The 13,933-nt window shown below is 26.1% G+C and overlaps 1 pseudogene; it reads left to right on the top strand.

Annotated features, from left to right (window-relative positions):
- Positions 1 to 6,826: 6,826 nt before the first annotated feature.
- Positions 6,827 to 11,595, top strand: LOC147063783 (DNA replication licensing factor mcm2 pseudogene; annotated as a pseudogene).
- The last annotated feature ends 2,338 nt before the right edge of the window (positions 11,596 to 13,933 follow it).

The raw sequence follows: 13,933 nt of genomic DNA, 5'->3' as shown, positions 1-13,933 counted from the left end.
CTAATAATATTTGTCTTCATATTTTCAACGTTTGTATTCTGAGATATGCAACTAATTATAAATTTTCTGGGATATGGTATAATCTAAATATTTTATATAGAATTTGAAACAACATAGAGCGAAAATTTTATATTTTTTTTTAATGCTTAATATAATTCCCAGCATACAATATCTTGTATTTGCGTTGTTTTCTAAAAAAAAGACAAATTATTGCATTATATTCTACAATAGATATAAATTATGTAAAAAATACATGAAACCATTTGCTTCATCATAAATATGCTGAAGTCTAATATTTTGAAGGTTTAAGATTATATTCATACACGTAAGTCTAACTTTCCACTAATATAATATTAATATATTTTAAAAAAAATTCTTTATAGAAAATGTTATAAGATTTAAGATTGAGTTATTTAAAAAAAAATGTGGATAAACAATTTTCGTATAAAAAAAATGCGAATGGAAATGAATCGGCTTATTATTGATTTACATCGCAAATAAAGGCTCACTTAAAAAATAAAAAGCTATAAAATTTATTTTGAATCCAACCGTCTTTTAATTTAAATCTTAATTGTAACAGGGACTTGATATAGGGTTAGACTTTATAAGTAATAGCCATAATATACCACAAAGCAGTGATATTAATTTGTAAGCAGACATAAAAAATGACATCTATATTTCTATTGCCATTTTGTTGTAAAAAAATCGGGATGATAATAGAAAACAAAATCACATATTACAACCATTTATAAAAATTATTTAAAAATTATTTAAAAATACAGCCTTACTTACTCAGGAAATTCACGATTTTGTAATTTAGAAACCAAATATCTTTACAATTTAAACAGATAAATCTTTTTTTTGCTTAATCAAAGCTCAAATATTAGTTGTGTGTGAAATAAGTTTTAAAATCCAAAAAAAAGCTATTTTTTACCAAGAAACATATAAACCAGGAATACAAGATACCAAACGTGTATATTACATTATCTGAGACTAAAAGAACATATTTAAAAGCTGGATTGAATATATTCTGAAAATATTAAATGGAGACTGTATTGTAACTTGCTAAATCTATAACAAGGAAATTTATCAAAATTGGAACTTTAAAATAATGTTTTTTGTAGCTGCAATCAATTTCTTCTTTCAACTTCTGACAGATAAAAATTTTAGAAAAGGATGGAATTGTTTCAAATGGCAATGGTAGGATAGAAATTTATAAAAAAGTTGAAAAACGTAGCTCATGATATTTTTACCAAAATGAGTTTAAAGAATATATTGTGTTTTTTGAATCAAGATATAGAGCAAAATACTTGAATAGAAAAATGAGCGAACGGTTTTCACAATTTCAGATTATATGAAAAGATGCAAAAGTAAGGGTAAAATATATAGTTCTTTTCATTTTAATAAATATAATGATTTTTTTTGGATTCTTAAACTTCAAAGATTTAACTAGAATTGAAGTATATATGATTTCTATGCATATAATATGAAACTCTACAATCTTAAGTGAAAATATGATGAATTTGAAAATACAAAATGAAGACCCTGGATAAAATCGTACAACTCTTATTCTTTTATCACGGGTTTATTTCTTCTTTTTAAACAAAAAACGAACAAATATATTATAAACTGAATTTAAAATTTTAAATTAAAACGATGAAATTTCGTAGTAGATCATAAATCAGATTTCGGTGATTTTTTTCAAATTTTGAAATCAAATTAAAAGTCCAGGTGAGCAATAAATATAAAAGTTTCCTGCATTTCTTTTTGATGGGTGCATAAAAAGAGAATTTAGTGCCATGAGAAATAATAATAAACAAATAATTCTATCTTAAAATAGTTATAAAATGCCCCTTTTTTACGGAAGAATTATCATGATGAAAATATTTTTATAATAATTGAACTGTTAAATACATCATTAATCTAAATAAATTTATAAATAAAACAATATTTAGAATACTATTTTTTTATGATATAAGTAAAAAGTAATCTTAATATTTAATTTTATACGAGAATCCGAAAAATGAAAATATCAGTATTGAAAAAAATATATTTTTGACTTCATAAAATTCCTGTTCTAGTTTTTTGTCCCGAATTTCTATTTCTTTCTTGTTAGTTTTATATATGAATCAGTAAATACCAATAAATATGTTATGCTCACATTTTTTTACACATATTTAATGAATAATATTTATCCTCGCATTTTTATGCTCATATTTGAAGAAAATACTTATTGGTTAGTTCTTTTTATCGCTATGTTAATTTTTTGCATTTTCTATAATTATGTTTCTTCCTTTGACAGAAATTATATATGTTTTTCACCCATAAACAAATGATTTTCAGACAATAAAATCTCATGAGTACAGATTAAAAAAATTTTCTATTGTAACAGTACTTATTCAATGGCACATCAATTTATCGAAATACCGCAAAAAAAAATTTCCGATTTTTTATTTTATATTGACCATTTTATTGTAAATAACCATGATTTTTTGTTTCAAAATTGTTTTACTTATCCTTTGATATATAAAAAAAAGCCCTTAATATGTTTAAAATACAAGATTTTGGATGTCATAATTTACATTTAATATTTGTATAAAATAGATTGCTGGCAAATAGAGTGTAAAATTATGCGATTACATATCCCTCTTATGATTAACTAATATTTAGTAATTAAATATATATTATAGTAGACAAATAGTATATAAAGATCATTGTAACTTTTTGTTTTGAAATGACTTTTTTTTCTATAAAATTAAAAAATATGAATTATATAATTCTGGAATAAAATATATGTTTATTTAAAATTCGAATAAAATCTCTATACTAATGGTTTCTTTGTCAGCCAAGAAGAACTAAATTAAAGCCCTCCTGTTTTCTTTATGTGTTTTTAAAAATTAAGCATAAATAATCTAAGAATTTGGGATATCCAATGAGGTCGAAGCATATATGCAAATGAAAGGATTGAAAAAGACTTTTAAACTTATCGTATAAAAGATACATTGAATAGATGTGGGAAAAACAGAGGAAGAGATAATAAAAGTAATTGATTAGTTTGCTTCAAGGGTTATGGGTTGTATCCCACAATCTGTTTAAAAAAATATAAAAGTAAAATCAAAAACGAATCCATAAAAAAAATAATCATCACTAAAAGTACTTTATCCTATATTATAAGAGCATCTACAGATCGTAGTTAACAATAAAACATGTATGTTTATATAACGAAACGCATTTAAACTTTAAAATTGATAATTTACTAAATATAAGACTGTTAAGCTTTTAAATTTTGTATAAATCGGCAGTAAGCATTTAAAAAAAGCAAAAAGCATCTTTATTGTAATAAACCACTTGAAGTTATTTTGATGCACATTTTGTGGCACAAAGGATAATTACAATCTTCCAAAACACAAAAAAGGTATTCTTTCATGAATATCAAGACAAAAATAGTACAAACAAATAGGAATTTTTGTTTTAGAACCATATATCAATAAACAAATGAAAATTTTTAGTGAGAAGATAAAAAATTAAGTCAGCTTAAAAAAAATTTATTAGCTATCTATTTAAAGTATTTCTTGACTATATGAATTGCAGGTATTACCTTCAAATAAAACGATTTAGCTATGACACGATTGTTCTATTTTTTTTCTTTACCAGTTTTAATGTGGATTGGTGCATATATAGCTATATATAAACAAAAATTTTGATAAAGTATAACAGATAAAACTTTTTTATTTAGTAGCTTTTGCTATTTTTTGTTTTTAGTTATCTACCTATCTATTTCTGTAGGATTTTTTACCTAGTTTGCATTCAAAAAAAATGTTTTTAAAATTTCTTTGTTGTGTTCGGATCAGGTTTTCTGTTTATTTATCATGAATAAAGGATGTTTTGTATTTATCGACAATTGTGCAGTTTTTTTTTTCTTTTAAAATTTCTTTCATGTCGTTTTTTTTTATAAAACTATAAGAAAATCTAAAAAGAGCCAAAAATTGACGAAATTTTTAAGATAGGGTTTTCTTTGCCAATACGATTGTTGTATTATCCAAACATCTCTTTAAAAACCAAAAGTTAAATCAACAGATGATGTAACTACAGAATATATTGGAAGTGTTTGCATAAAGTTTACAATATCCAGTTTCTAGTCGTAATTGCAAGAATAATTTATTTTAAATTCAATATTTTGGTTATGTCTTTTAAAGAATGTTTTAACAGAATATCATACAAATTTAATTTATGATTTTAACAAAGTTAATATCGTTGGAGCATTCAACAAGGCATACACATATTTACCTATTAGTGAGCGTTTATATCATACAATAGCATCAATTTTATGATTTTATCCAATATAAACAAATTGGTATTTTTTTATTTATTTGGCTATTTTGCATTGATATTGTGCGGGCATATCATTCTGAATTATTTGTTAAAAATGTAATTGAATTTAATTATTGACACATATATTAAAGTAATAAAAAAATAGGAAACTATATATAGTAATAAAAAAACCTTTTCATATATTTATCTGCGATCTATAAGAAGAAATTCCACTCTTCAATTGATTTCCTCTTGAATTATCATATGGGTTACAGCATCATTTAAACCGCCATTATATACGTCACCATAAATTTTATTAAAAAAAAAGAATTATGAGCAATATTTTTTGCGGCTATTCTTTTATTTATATTATTTAGCTATTCTATTATGTTTTAAGCATCTTATCGCATGTTTGATGCAAAAATTATATATTTTTAACATTGAACATTAGTTTATTTTTAAATTACTTTTGCTCAGATCCAATTAAAATAAATATATTTTTCGAATATTATTTATGTGATTAAAATTTAACTATTTTTTATGAATTTAATAAATTTAAGTTCATAAAATCCTGAAATATAGAAATAAACACGGGAAATCTTTTACAAAATACATCAATATAAAATTTTTTATGACATTCATACCCGGTTTTAGTTGAAAAAACCTTTATTATGAAAAAAAGCGCGTATTTAAATTTCTTTATAAATTGAAGGAACTTGAAAATGTCCTAAAATCAAAAAATATTTTTATTGCTATGTATTTTCCAATGTGAATATAAGATAATTCGTGCTTTTTGTCAGTAATAAAGACCTACAACTGTATTTAAAACACGTATTAATTAATTTCTAAGAACGAGTCCCCAATTAATAAATGTTTTCCTTTTTTATAAAAAAATGATGCGTGAGCTTTCCTATTTCCAGAAATTCTAAGACATATTACATTTTTCAGCTCTTTTTTTATAAAATCTACAACAATTAAAAATTCATATATTTTTTTTGTGTGATCAATTACTTTTGATTTTACCAAAAAAATATTGTGCTTGAAAAATATTTTTTTTTCCGATTATATTGTTTAAAAAAAATTATGTAGAATTATAAACACTTAAAATCTATAATTGTTACAAAAAAAAATTATAAAAGCATTCTATTATGCATGAAATTTTTAGCTATGGGTTCGCGTGAAAATCGACAAATAAGTAGATTATAAATTCAAAGATTAGAATTATTAATAATAAGCTGTAAATATATATAAAATACGCGCAAATTATTATTTACCTACTCCCTGACTCTGACGTAAATAAAACTTAGATATAGTTGAGTAAAAAGTGGAAATTATATATATTCAAATAGACCCAATAAATGTATTTTCTCGTTTGAATATATTGATGTGTGTATCTATAATTTTTTTTGGTCCAACATCGGATTTTATGCAAAATATCGACTGGCTCCAAGTTATTATTGGTTTATTATGTCACTGTTTATATATAATGCCCATATGCTCTATTTTTTTTAGTATAGAACATGATCAATAATAAGTGTCAATAAACAAAAACTAAAACTATTGGTTTCATAAATTCTCAATTTTAAATACACAGGAAATTCATTCATACAAATAATAGTGTGTTAATAAATTTTTTAAATGCATATAATCCGTATAATTTAGGTATATTAAAAATATGGATGTTGCGGTATTTACAGTTTTATATGCACAATCTTAATTCAAAAATAATGACTACAAAATTAAGTATTTACAATATATTTGTATCGGAGCATAAAATTGGTTTTTTTTCGTGAATCTTTTGTTTTTGAATTTATGCATTTAGGCTCTTTTAAAAAAACATTTTCACAAATCTTTCTTTTCACTTAAAGAAAGAACGAGTATAAATCGGGCAATTAAAATTTTCCAAGCCTGATAATTATTTCTTTTGTTTATAGGTTAATTTTCTTTTTATCAATTCCATCTATTGAGACGTAGTCAGCCCATTGTGAATGTTGCACAGCTCCTTGATACATCTTTTGACACCTTCCCTTGATCTATCTTCATCAACTGCTCTTCTTCTATCAAATGAGATGAGTTCAAGCGTCTTGCTAAGTGTGAGAGCTTTCATGTATGGTTTTAGTATGCACGAAATTTTCAACCCCTTAACTATTTTTTATAGAATTTTGTAACCATTCCATCCCAAGTCATTACATATAGTATTATTCTTGTTTTACATTTGTAAATTAAACCAAGTTCGTTCGTTAAGATGTCATACTTCCAATATTTTTCATTCTTAATTTTGGAACAGCTGATAAAATATGCATTGATGATATTTTTATATTTATTGTTTATTTCTTCCAATGGAATACTTCTTAACAATTTCAGTGTGCCGATAAGAGTATACTATTTGAATTGAATCATTTATTTGTAGAAATTTGGAATATTTAACTCTAGACATTCAACTATTCAAATCAATCAATAATTTATATATTGATATAGCTGGATATATAATTTTAAATTCATACCCCGTATATAAATGGCCCGAAAAAGACGCATTGAGAGTGACCACGAAAATGAAGATCCAAATGTATCAGAATCAAGCGGTGAAGATCTTTTTGGTCCAAACTATTATGATGACTACAAAAAAATTCCAGCTCTTGATGAATATGAGACAGATGTTGTTGAGGATGATTTTTTTGCAAGGACGCAAGATGAAGACACAAATCCGACCCAAGATTTTCAATACGAGCCCGATACGCGTGAAGAATTACCCATATTATCGATTGATGTTTCTTCACCATTAAAAACTCAACTCTCTTCTTTTCTTAACAAAAATCTTACCAAAGAGATTAAACTAATGTGCACGAATAATCAAGAAAGTTTGATTGTATCTTATTTACTTCTTGAACGAGAATGCGAATCTCTTGTTTCTTCATTAATTAGTGAAGCTGAATCATTTATGGCAGCTTTTGATTCTGCACTTATGGAATTGGTTTCTTTGCTTTTCCCAAATTACAAGTATATTAAACCGGTTGTTCACATTCGAATAATTGATGTTCCTGTTCTTGAAAATATTAGATCTTTGAGGAATCTTCATTTAGGCACATTGGTGAAAATTCGTGGAGTAGTTACGCGTCGATCATCAGTTTTTCCAATGCTGAACATAGTGACGTATGTTTGCCATCGCTGTGGAAATCATTATGGGCCAGTTCCATTCGAATCTGGTATAAGCAATGTTTGTCTTGTATGCCAATCCAAAGGGCCGCATTCCGTTCTTCCTTCAGAAACACTATATAAGGATCTTCAAAAGGTTTCAGTACAAGAAGTTCCGGGATCAGTTCCTTCTGGAAGGTTACCTAGACAAAAAGAAGTTCATTTAACATTTGATTTGATTGATTCGTGCAAACCAGGAGAAGAAATTGAAGTCACTGGAATATATAAGAATACATTTACATATTCCAGTATTTTTAATAAAAAGGGAGGAGGTTTCCCCACATTTTCAACGATTATACAAGCAATTTCAATTGAAAAGAAAGAGGATCAGGTTAATCTCAGTACAGATGTTAAAGAAATTATTCGTCTTAGTAAGAATCCACAAATTGTTAATATTCTTCTTGATTCCTTTGCTCCTTCTATTTATGGACACAAAGATGTTAAAAAGGCACTTTTATTGTCGATGTTTGGCGGGCAAAGAAAGGAAAAAGATGGCCATGTTATACGTGGTGACATTAATGTTCTTCTTTTAGGTGATCCTGGAACGGCAAAAAGTCAATTCCTTAGATATGTTGAAAAAGTCTCTCATAGAGGTGTTCTTGCTTCTGGGCAAGGATCTTCTTCTGTTGGGTTGACTGCTAGTGTTCGTAGAGATCCAATGACAAAAGAGTGGGCACTAGAAGGGGGCGCATTAGTTCTTGCTGATCGAGGTGTGTGTCTTATTGACGAATTCGACAAAATGGATGACATTGATCGTGTCTCAATTCACGAAGCTATGGAACAACAATCGATATCAATATCAAAGGCGGGTATTGTTGCTTCATTACATGCAAGATGTAGTGTAATAGCAGCTGCCAATCCTAAAAAAGGAAGATACAACAACAACCTCACATTTACACAAAATGTAAATTTAAGTGATCCGATAGTCAGTAGATTTGATATTTTGTGTGTAATAAGAGATAGTATAGGAAGTGAAGATGAAATAATGGGCAAATTCATAGTAGAATCCCACAAAAATATACAGATAACCGACCCGATCCCAAACAACAAAACTCAAATGATCGATCAAGATACTCTAAGAAAATATATCATATATGCGCGCAACAACATCACCCCAGTGTTAAAAGAAATAGACAAAGAAAAAATATCAAAAATGTATTCTGATCTGCGAAGAGAATCAATGGTGAGCGGAAGTATACCAATTACAGCAAGACATATTGAAGGAATTATAAGAATGGCGGAAGCTTTTGCTAGAATGAAATTGAAAGAAACTGTGGGGAAGGATGATATCGATAGTGCCATTGAAATGGCCCTTGAAAGCTTTATTAACACACAGAAATATGCTGTCAAAAAAATTTTACGAAAAAAATTTGGAAAGTATATTAATACTGGTTGTGAAGCCCTTATTTATGTTCTTGATCAGATGTTTAATGAAAAAGTCATGTTACAAGTTTTGAGTAAATATATCCTTTCTAAAGAGTTCGAGGCGAGAATTAAAGGTATCGGGCTTACTTTTAGGAAGGATTTTTATACTTCTGATGATTTTAAAAGGTGCGGATATATGATTGATGGTGGAAAAATATTCAAAAATGAAAATTAATATTAAAATCTATTCAAAACATCACTTTTATTATAATGTAACTCTAACTCTGATCCTTCTATATGTATATAATAATTTACCTAAAAAGAAAGAATGCTGTTTTTATGACATTTAATCATTTATTTTTTAATATTTAATATCACTTGATCGCTATTTTGTGTAACATATGGTCTGTCTAGCCCATAATTTTTTGTTATATCCTTTATGGGTTAATTTTCTTTTTAACTATTTAGACGTGGTCAGCTCATTGGGAATGTTGCCCAACTCCTTGATGTATCTTTTGACACCAATTCCTGATCTATCTTCATAAACTACTCGTCTGTTATCAAATGAGATGATTTCAAGTGTCTTATGGAATGTTAGAGCTTTATACATGCACACTTTAATCCAACTTTTTCAACACCTTACCATTTTTTTATGTAAGGCACCCAAATATTTAATTTAGTAAATAATAAACAAACAAATCTCAAGTTCCCCAAAACTATTTTACAAAGCATGCGGTTCTAAATTAATGTCAGCTACATATAAAAGCGATAATATGTGAGAGCCTCTTAAATTTTATAAATATAAACATTCACAAGTCTAGTAAATATATAAGCTATTATAGTGGTAAAAACCCTCAAACCGATAGTTCTTAAAAATAGAAAAGGTATTAAGAAAATTTAAGGTAAGAGGCTATAACCAAGCATAACAAAATGTGTCTTTCTGCAATAATCAATCTGTTACGGTTGAAAAGAAAATCTAAAATTACAATATCAGAATCAACACATTAAAAAAAAGAATATATCTAGTAAATAACCAAAATATAAGAGATATCTCGAGAAGAAATGGTGAAACATGCGTATGGAAATAGAGAGACAAATAACGTAACATAAGAATAGAAATATATTACGATGATGCCGTTATATAAAATGATATGGGCACAAATCTGAATAAATCTTGTCTTAAATGATTAGAGATTTTGTTTTAAGCATACGTTCTAACAATTATTGAGGAAAGCACTTAAACTAATAAGCCTTGAAAGAATAATATGTCTATTAAAGACATTAAATATAAACGGAGATACATTTTATATTCATTGTAAGAATAAGAAAAAAATGTATTTTTGCCCATACGAACTAGTTTTCAATGATATATGCTAGTTATAGGTAGCACTTGTGTAAGCCATGCAAAAAAAAGGAATTATAAAAAAGCCAAATTATAAAATAGAAACAGAGAATCGACACAAAATGTATATAAATTTAATATGAAGGCCATATCTCGTGTGTCTTAACAATTTCAGTGCAACATATTTCAGTTCCTAGTTTAGTTTACGAAAATGCCTTTTCAGTCTATATTGATTAAGGATAGATATATATAGAAGAAACTGAAGGCTAAAAAATTTGAAGATTTTTTTAAATTCTATGTGCGGAAATCAGTATATTATATAATTTGTTTCTTTACACTAAAACTAGAACATACATGGTATTAAGAATACTTTTGTTTACTTTGTCAAGTTATGATATTAACAATTGTATAATAAACATATATGACAAAAATTAAGATGTTAAAAATCCCAGACAAAGTAGAAGCGGAATGCAAACTCTCACACACCGCAAGACACTTGAACTCATCTCATCTCATCTCATTTGAGAGAAGAATAGCAGTTGATGAAGATAGACCAGACAAGGTATTAAAATATTTATGAAGGTGTTGTGCAATATTCCCAACACGCCGAACACTCTAAATAGATGAAATCGATAAAAAGAAAATTAACCCATAAATAAATAAAATAATATTTCCCATATTAAAATCAGATATAATTACATCTTGAATAAAACTTAATGAACCCTTGAACTAATGATCCCCGAAAAAGAAGAGCGTTCGAAGAAGGTGTAAAAAAGAAGGATATAACCATGAGCATATATATGATGTAGACGCGGGAAATCAATAAAGTTGTGGTTATAGAGAAAATCCAAAATTTACCTATGAATAAAAAACATCAATAAAGCTTAATGTACCCAAAACGTGGAACAACAATAAAATAGTCTCTAAAAGTACACACAAAACTAACAATAATTTAATAATTTTGCGCCTTAAATTATGTCAGATGATAAATTATACCACATGAATTTCAATAAATTATCTACTAAATCTAAATATTTGATGATACGGACTATTTTTTAGTCTAAATACATTTCATTTAATAAAGCCCCATATATAAAAAATGTTAAAAATTAAAAACGATCAAACATTCCATACACTTAAACATCGCATCGGGACAACTCTGAAAAAATGGTTAGTCATAAAAATATTAATCTCTGAATTTTCAGAAAACAAAATAGAGAGACTTATTGAAGACATATATGATGAAATATGTCAATTGTCGCGTAAGAACAGAGATATCGATGTTTATAGAACCAATCTGGCCGAAGGAATTGGTGAAATACTCGATTTGTATAATGTTGATATTGAATGTGCTGCATGTGAATCTATTGCAGACATACTTGTAAAAGTTGTTAATGAGTATTTGGATGGCGGATGTGTCTTTTACGAAAGTACCTGTGGGAAATGACAATGTAATTTATTATATGGTCAAGATAAAAAATAATTCATTAACATATGCTTTGCCTCAAAGAATGATGGCAAATAAATCCAAATGAAAAATATTTCAAAATAGAAAGAATATAAAAATAATTTAATAAAAAACAATTTTTAATTTCAAAATGGTATACTGTAACAAACGTTTATGAATATCATGAAAATAATGCAAAAATAAAAAATAATAGATGGCTATCTGTTTTAATTTAAGCAATTTAAGACAATAATTAAATTAATTAAAAACAGAAAGAATATGAAAAATAAGTTTTAGTATAACCAAAACAACAAATATCTCAAAATACAATCGCAAAATGATAATATAAATAAAATTTCGTTTTTTTAAACAAGGATTCCAAATTATACCCAAAAAAAAATTTTATATCATATTAAGTTGTATTAAGTCAAATATTTTAAAAATTTGTGAACATAATTAAACACGAAAACCATTATCTCATTATGCTTTGGAATCATATACCATGTTTTATAAGCCACATTTAATTTTAGATTTATTGTAATGTTCCTTTAATTTATATAGGAATTCCAGTGATTCCAAATGTATCATAACAATTCATGATGAGAAATTTATATATTTGTATTCAAAACATAATTAATTCTATAAATTAATATTTTAAAATATGATAATTTATAGTTTAGTTTGAAAAAATATATCATATTTATCTCAATTAATACATTATTTTTAAAAAGAGTATATTTTTCAAATGTTATATTAGAAAGGTATTCACATTTTACTGTATTTTTATATACAAAAATATTCACATTTGGTTGTATCTTATACAAGAATATTCGCGTTAGATTGAATTTTATGCTAGACATTCTCGTTTCATTGAATTTATAACCAAAAATACTTGTTTTATTGTATTTTAAATAATATATTCACATTTAGTTGTGTATCATACGATAAATTCTAGTTTAATTACATTTACAATAAAATATGCTCGTTTAATTGAATTTTATAATAAAATATTCACATTTGATTGTATCTTTTACGTGATGAATCCCGTTTAATTGCATTATATAATAAATGATATCGTTTGATTTCATATAATGTATAATTTTCTTTTTATATTTAATATTTTATATTAGTCACCTTTATTTATTTATATAATATTATTTTTGTGGAATGGAAAACAGTTATAAGATGAGTTTAATTACGTAAAGATATCTTTCAAACTATTGTTATGTTTTGTATCATTAAAAACTTACATGATTATTATTATGCATAATATTTATACGGAATTAGACTTCTCGCAATCCCGATAGTCTGCTTATTTAGAAATACTTTCTGACTTCGATAGCATGTTTCGTTTTTAACAAAATCAATTTAATCTAGTGTCAAATAACTTTTCGCAACAGATTTAGCCAAAAAACATGATTTTAAGGGTAAAGGGTTATTATTGTGTTGCATAAATTTATTACAGCGCATTTATTTGACTTGTAAAGAATCGATCTTTGAATCAAATCACAAAAAATAAATATATACGATTTTATCTTATATTATTTTTGAACACTTTTACTATAGAATCAGATGTTTATACAAGTAAATAATAAATTTAGCGAATCTGTAACATTTAATTTCTCGATTTGTAAAATAAATCAAAATTTTACAGAATATAATTTTTTTCTACAAATTTACCACAGAAATAATATAATCTTGGATGATATTTTATGTTTAAATTGAAGTAACATAATATCATAAAAGGAATCTGATATAACTCAAGATAAAAACCAGATTTCATCATATATATAAACCTTGGTATCGAGAAAAACCCTTGATATGATAAGTATTTAACTAAGGAGAGGAATGTAAGAATAATTCAGAGCGGATAAAATAGCTGAAAGTATTTATATGCTGTGCGCATGAGAGATAAGCAGATTGTGATTGTGAACAAAAACTAAAATCATAACGAATAATTTAGCCCTAAAATAAATATATATTAAAATTATAGTCTACTGGGCAGCTAGGGATCATATGGTGTTTAAAATGATGAAATTATTTTTAAGATCAATAAGAAGTCTTTTGTTCACAAATTTTTTTGCGATTTATGACCGATAATCAAAAAAATAGAAAAGAACTTATACTTATATGCAAGATGTAAGCTGAACTAAACTAAAAGATATATTTTGTAGTAAATAGGGTTTTTACTTTAATTTATATTATTTTAGTTCGTTAAAGGGTTCTGATGAACAGATAAGAAATTGAAAATTATAGTTTGTTTGTACTAGATTTTG

Source organism: Rhyacophila brunnea, unplaced genomic scaffold (genome assembly GCF_057557595.1).
Source record: "Rhyacophila brunnea isolate RB1 unplaced genomic scaffold, BYU_Rbru_1.0 scaffold_85, whole genome shotgun sequence".
NCBI classification, from domain to species: domain Eukaryota; kingdom Metazoa; phylum Arthropoda; class Insecta; order Trichoptera; family Rhyacophilidae; genus Rhyacophila; species Rhyacophila brunnea.
Note: the sequence above shows the minus strand (reverse complement) of the source record. Positions and strands in the feature narration are given on the sequence as shown.